Below are 7,621 nucleotides of genomic sequence, written 5' to 3' on the forward strand. Positions count from 1 at the left end.
AATTTAGCTATGGCTTTTTTTCATCAAAAATGTTTAGAAGTCCTTTATTCATATAAATGTCCAGTTCCTTTGTCTCTATCCTTATAGTTTTATACTCAGGATTGCTGGATATGCTATTCTTCATTATAAGCTACTATTTTTTTTAATTTTTGCAAAATCTTATTCCAAGTTCTTCATTCCTTTATAATAGTGGTTGCTAAATAATGTATGATCCTGACTGTGACTCTCCAGTGCTTGTATTCTTTCTTTCTGGATACTTGCAATACTAATGCTCTGTTTTCTAAATAAGTTGTTTTTGCTCTGATACTTATACTTTCTTCTGCTTTTTTCAGTCCTTTGACTTGTTGTTAATATTTACTATTGTCTCATGGATTTAATAATTTTTATTTGGACTATTCTAATGTTCAAAGAATCCCTTGCTTAGATAAAGATTTATGCTTATAGTGTTAAATGTTAGCATTACAGAATTAATTTTAAATCTCTTTCCAAGTGCCTACACAATTATCATTTCTTTTTAAAGAAATTTTCTTTTTATTACATTTATTAAATCATTTTAAGCTCACTTCACTTCATTCAGAAATTCTAGATAAATTTATTCCAAACTGTGTTTTTCGTGTGAGGTTTTGTTTGGAGTTGTTTTTAGAGTCCTTATTTTTTTTTCTGCATTTGTGTCTTTGATGACCTTGTAACTATAATAATTCCTTATGGTGAGATTCTTATTTTTTAAATTCATTTTTCCAACCTTATTTTCCAGATTGAATCTTTGTGTGAGGACTGGACCAGTGACTTCTGGAGGAAATTAGTCCTAGGGACTAAGCAACACCACTTGGGCTTGTTCTTGGTTGGCGCTTCAGTAGTCTGCTACTAGATTCAATTACTCTCAGCTAGCTGGAAACTTTTGCAAGGTGAGAACAGAACTACACACTTTCCTTTGATGGGGGTCCCTATCTTGGTTATTTTACCCCAGACTTTAAAATGAGCTGGATTGGAAATCCTGTTCCACTTTAGGTCAAGAACCACATAGCCGCTGCTCACTCTTTTGTTCCAGTTTCTTGAACAATATATAATCTCAGGTCTATGGCCACTCTTTGCTCTAGTCTATCAGTCTTACACAAAAGCCTTAGTTTGCATCAAATCTACAGTCTGATTATGTCATGTGAATGAAAGAACTACCAGTTGGCATCTGTTCCTCTTCCCGATAGTCCCCTCTGAGCTAAATCATGGACCTCTTCTTGCTATAATGCAAAGCTCCAATTTCCTGTTCAATCCTTCTACTAGAAATCTCTCTCCTCTTGGCTAGATCCTATTGCCAGTGTCCACAAACTTCTATGTCTGTTTCCTGATATTAACCTAATTTTTTACTTGATTATGTATATTTGTTATGAAAATTTTTTTCTTTTTTAATAATGAAGGAATGATGAAAGGAAAGAAAATAAGTGTTATTTTTTAAAATTAATTTTAAACAGTAAATACAAAGTAATTTGAAGACAGGGTCACCAAGTTAAATCAGGAAAATCCCCATATAAGAGGTGGTGCTTGAATTGAACACTGAAGGAAGCTAAGGATTCTAAGACAAAGACATCTTTAAGGTATGAAAACTACAGATGGAATATTGTATGTGAGAATAGCAAGGAAGTCAGTTTTTCTGAGACACAGAATACATGAAGAATAACAATATGTAAAAGTTCTGGTAAAATAGGCTTAAATCAAATTGTGAAGGGATTGAAATGCTAAGTAGAGGTGTTTATTTTCTTCTTTTTTTCTTAGAGGTAACAAGATTGACATAATTAGTTCTGTGCTTTAGGAATTACTCATTGTCAGCTATGTGGAGGTTCTATTGAAAAGGAAAGAGAAAACAGGGAGACCAATTAAAAGATTATTGCAATAACCCAGGCAGAACTATTGAGAGACCAGGAATGAGTGGAGAGATGCTGGCAGATATGAGAGATATAGAATCAACAAGCATTGCAATGGGGAGAGTGATGAGCTGAAAATGATTCTAAGTTTGCAAATTTTAAGCAAAGGATTGTAGTATATTTAATAAAAGTGAAGTTAGGAAGAAGGATCAATTTTTTGTAAAGTGAATGAGGGACTAGGACAGAGAAATAGAGTATAACCACAGTTGAAGCAAGGAACGTTGGAGGCTAACAAAATCAGTACTACCACATGACTTCTCACTGTTGACTAGTTACTTCTTGTGGAGACACTTGTTTAGCCTAAGCCTTTCTCTGACATTATTTACTTCACAGGGATAAGACAAAAGGTTTTTGATTGTACACTAAACTGTGTTTTATTTTTTATGGGAAAGTCTTTGTCTCTATCCTTGTAATATATAACAATATTCTTATTTCTTATCCCAAATGTTCCCCTTCCCCAACTTCTGGAATAAGAATGGTTATGATGGATATATTTTTCTGCTCAAGAAGCTTCTTTGGCTTTACAATAAAATATGAATTCTTTTGTTTGACATTTAAATTCCTTTATAATCTGGCTCCAATATCTTTCCATCAAAATGCACATTTTCTCCATCATGTACTCTGTGATCTTGATTACTAGTCTACTTGATGTTACTCAACATAACTCCTACCTCTATGCCTTTGCCCATGGTTCCTGCCATCTCTTTCCTCACAGAAGTCCTACCTTTTTTCAGAGTTCAACTCCAGTGTCATGTCTTTGAAAATTCCTTTTTTCAATTTCCCTAGGTATTATGTCCCATCTCATCACTGTGTTCTATTTACATACACACAAGCATATGCATATAAAACAGGTATGTATACTGTATTTATTATCTGCAAACTTATTCCTCACTAAAAAAAAAATCTGTAAAAAGGGGGATGGAATTGATGGCATTCCAAGGATCTTTCCAGATCTAATTCTGATTCTCTAATGCTTAAGAACAGAAACTCTCTCATTTTTGTGTTTGTATCCCCAGAACTTGACACTTAGCATGTGTTTGATACATGTTTTTTGCTTCATTGATTTTCTCTTCTCTTCTCTTTTAATAACATACTCATCAATAACCTACATGTCTTTGGCAAGGAACAATGTCAATGTTACTAACCCATCACTGAGACCTCTGGAGAACTCCATTTTGGATTCTCTGTTCTTAGATGCCTGGAGAAAGATATACATACATATATATGTATATGTGTATATGTATTTTTTCTTTTATTCTCAGACTGTGATTACACCAGATAACTTTTATGTGATTGAATGCCAAGTAATGATAATCTGTTATATTACTTCCATTCCAAGGATGAAAGTTGATATTAGTGAATACTGTATCCCTAGAATACTTGTACCTAACAATTTGCCTAGATAATACTGTGTTTATCCATATTAATTTTACTTTTAATCAACTCCAGGCTGTTCACCTTATTGTGGGATGAATTCTACCTACATGTATTCCTGTGGATTTTCTACCATGCTCCATTCAAGAACCTCTTCATCCTGCAAAATCATATCTCATACTTTAGGAGACCCTCTGACTGAAGAGAGCTCCTTCCAGAACTTCTATTTAAGTAGAGTACCCAAACTAGCCATCTTTTCATTTTCAAATTGATTGGCCTCCTTCAGATTTCTCTATCATGGCTCCTCACCCAGTACTCCCCTACCCAATTTTGAGTTTCCTTTTGTACGTCATCTTCCTCCTTTAGATTCTAAGCTCCTTGAGGGAAGGGACCTTCTTTTAACTTTTTTTTTTGTTTGTGTAGTACATAAGCACAGTGCCTGAAACATAATGGCACTTAATGTTTACTGACTGACTGGAATGAATTTAGACATTTTGTCTTTATGGACTTCAAATATATTGCCTATGATTTTCCTGATGATTTGGAATTCCTAAATAATAAAAACCCCTAAGTTGCTTGATGATTTTTGGGGAGCCTTACATTTCTTTGAGGCTTTCCTAATTTTAATATCTTTTGTCCTAATAAGAAGAGAATTATGATTTATATTGCCTATGTGTTGCAATGTTCTACTGCTGAAAACTCTTGTTGCTCACTGTGATACAAGAATTCATTGGAAATTTTCATCCAAATTCCCATTTGGAATGACCCATGTCACTTGATCCACTAGGAAAATTTTAGATATCCTGTTATATAGAGCCACAGGAATCTTCAGCCAGGATAGTTTGATTTCTTAGCTGAATTTGAAGGAACCAAAACCCTATACTTGTTTGGAGCTCTGTAACATGTTTTATTCCTATTTTCAGTGTTTTCCATTACACCATGAAGTCTCTCTGGTTGGTGGTTTCAGATAAATATGAGATAATTTATTTAAGAACATTTAACATTTAAAGTTAATCTTTTTTAAAAAATAAGAAAGTCATAACGGCCCTTTTGAAAGAGGAGAATAATGACTTTAAGAGATTCATTTCTTGATTGTGGTGCAGGCAGAAATAAAAAATTAGCAAATAAATGAATGGATAGTAAACAACTAGAAAAGATAAGTGTAGACTACTCTTTTGTGAAGGCTGATGGTGGTGAAAAGCTCAGGGATGGGGGGACAGGAGAGAAAGCTTGAGATAAAATTGCATTTTGTTTTAGGCTGACTTATGCATGTTAATAGATGAAGTGAAAAGAAATAGTTGGGAAGAGACTAAAGTGAAACAAAGGAAAGTAGTAACAGAAAAGAAGATATAATATAGAATGTGATTGAGAGCACATGTAGAAAAGTTAGTTTTATAAGAAGATGAAATGAGTAAAGAATGGTTGAAGAGAAGAAAAAAGTTTATGAGGTGAAGAAGTAGGAAACTGATGACACAAACTTATTTTTCAAAGTAAAGGAGCCAAAAGTGAAGCTATTAATTGACCCCATAATAATAAATGCTGTTCTTATAGTATCATTATTGGATTAGAAATATATGAACAGAAAGAATAGCATATTAAGTAAATAATTATTATTAATAGATCATTATCTGTATATAACAACCATAATAAACTAATATTCCATTAGGTTGACTTTTTAGATGGATTAAGTTTGATTTGAAATACAATGGAGATTTCTAAAATAAAAAACAACACCAAACCCCCCACACACCTTCTAGCTGCAAAATGCCACCATAAAAAAACATGTACTTTACTTTGTAGGAGACAGGGAGACACCCAGAGGACAGATTATTATATATAAAAATAAAGTGACAGATTTGGAAACAGCAGTATGCTCTCAGTACAAAGCAATACTAAAACAGGAAAAGACACACAGATTCTAAATACAAAAATCACAGTTATCTAGAAATAAATATCTTGATATTAGCACAAAATGTAATTACTAATGGTAATAGGGATAAAGTTAAATTATCAAGGAAAGGTTAAATTATGTATACTCTGAGGTACTCCATCAGTAAAAATGTGGCATCACATTTCAGGAAACGCTAAAAAATACATTTTGAAAAATTGTCTATGAAAACAAGGTTATAATGAAAAGTTTTGTCAATAAGTGAATTTTTAGGTGATTCTTGTTTTTTAAACACAACATTATCTGGAAGAGACAGTGAGATATAATATAAATTACAATATATAATAGAAAATACAAATACAATTTGTGAAGGCATTTAAAAACTCTAGAGGTAGAGTAGGGAAACAACAGTGGCTGTGTTCATCTGGTAATGGTCCCAGACCCCACCAAGAGATGGGGCACCCTCTCCCCAAGTCCTGGCACCTATGGAAATGATGGACAAGCCCCTGAACCTGTTCATCAGCAGAGGGGAGAAGCAGACTGGTCACTAGCTGCAGGGAAATATGAAGAGACAATTTTGTGTCATGAAAAAATGGCTGCATTATCTTTCCAAAACCATGAGGCTGACACAGTCTAAGCAGACTCAATCACTGGAATTACAAAGGGGTAGCAACATGAAACAACCCTTGCTTATTCAGAAGTGGAAAGGGACAAAGCAGGAGGAAAGGAGGAAAGCCCAGCAGACTCCTGACGGAGCCCCTCACCTTCTGACGTCGTGCAAGCCAAAGTGTGCCTACGTCTCAGTTTAGTCCTTCCACAGTGTCAGCAATCTTCAACAGGGACCTAGGTCTGTTTCCCCCAATTGAAGCCAAATGGCAACCAGGAATAACTTTTTTTAAGCAGAGTTATTTTCCTTCTCTTAACTTTAAGGTCATGCTATATATAATAAATTTATAATGTCATAAAGGTTAATGCAAAATCTAATTAATACAAGAGTCCAGAGGTGACCTTGTATTGGAAAGATGTTTATTATCATGCATTGACTGCATGCATTCTGTTATACACAATTTATTGATTCTAATGAGGCATGTCAGTTACATGGCCCTTTTCTTCTTCAGAAAGGAAAGTCCCAACAAAACCATGTCCTGCCAGCAAAGTTCCAAAAGATGACTGAACAACAGCCTACCAAGGCTGCTAGCAGATCTGATAGAGTTTCTTATAGCCAACAATGAAAAATTGGGAAGAAAAAACAAGCAGCTGCACGATTGAAAAGTCCAAGCTCCAGTAGGTTCCACTCGAAATGGAATTGGATGTAGATGCTGACTTTATAGAAAAATCTGAATTATGAATCCCACCGTCCCCCTCCGACTGCTTCAGCTTCTTCCACCTGGCAGAAGTTTGCAGCAAACACAGGAAAAGCCAAGAACATTCCTATTCCCAACCTTCTTCCCTTGGACTTTCCATATCCAGAGCTCTTTGCTTCTGGAACTCCCCAAAGATAGTCTGAGAGAGCTTATGAATAATTAAATGTAAGGTCACAAGGAGGTAAGGAAAAGTAAATTATACAAAAAGGGAAAACCAAGAAGCTAGGGATGGTCTGATCCAGACAAAGGATTACTAGATGGACAACTGTAGAAGAAAGGGGTCTGGCCATACAATAGAGAATGTTAACTGGAAAGCATGCAACATAGTCAGGAAAGTGACGAGGGTCCAGGAAGCTGGAGCTAGCAAACACTAACTTCTCCGGGGATTGTTTCTTCCAACTGAAACCAAATGGCAACCCAGAATAACTTTTTTCAAGCATAACTTCAAGGTTATGCTATACATGATAACTAATTTATAATTTCATAAAGGTTAATACAAAACCTAATTAATACAGGAGTCCAGAGGTGACATTGTACTGGAAAGATACTTTCTATCACACACTAACTGCATGCATTTTGTTACAAACAATTTATTGATTCTAATAAGGCATTTGAGTTACATGCCTTTCTAGATGATCCTGCAAACACCATACTTTGCACTACTCCAAACATAATGAGAACCTCAAAACTATCAGAAGAAATGCTTAAATTTTTACTTTATGAACAAAAGAACCAAATGAGTAGTTCTTTTTTAAAATGATTTATTAGTTTGCATAATTAATAATAATTACATAATTATAATAATCAGTTTACATAATAATTACATAATTAATAAGGATCCATCATAAGTTTTAATTTTCTGTTAGCTGTATTAAAATGTTGTGTACCACATACCCAAGGAATTAATCCTTTATTTTGAATGGGATATGAATGGAAGTAATGCTAGTAATCTGAATGCAATAAATCAATGAAAATAATTATGTTTAAGTTAAAAAAAACTCTAGAAATATATGACAAGTGAAAATAAACGTCTTCTGTATATAATTACCATTGTCAGTAGTCACTACTGACACTTACTA

The 7,621-nt window shown here is 34.2% G+C and overlaps 1 pseudogene; it reads left to right on the forward strand.

Annotated features, from left to right (window-relative positions):
* The first annotated feature begins 5,663 nt into the window (after positions 1 to 5,663).
* LOC127562593 (nuclear receptor-binding factor 2-like) lies at positions 5,664 to 6,705 on the forward strand (annotated as a pseudogene).
* Positions 6,706 to 7,621: the final 916 nt, after the last annotated feature.

This window comes from Antechinus flavipes, chromosome 4, assembly GCF_016432865.1.
Source record: "Antechinus flavipes isolate AdamAnt ecotype Samford, QLD, Australia chromosome 4, AdamAnt_v2, whole genome shotgun sequence".
Taxonomy (NCBI): domain Eukaryota; kingdom Metazoa; phylum Chordata; class Mammalia; order Dasyuromorphia; family Dasyuridae; genus Antechinus; species Antechinus flavipes.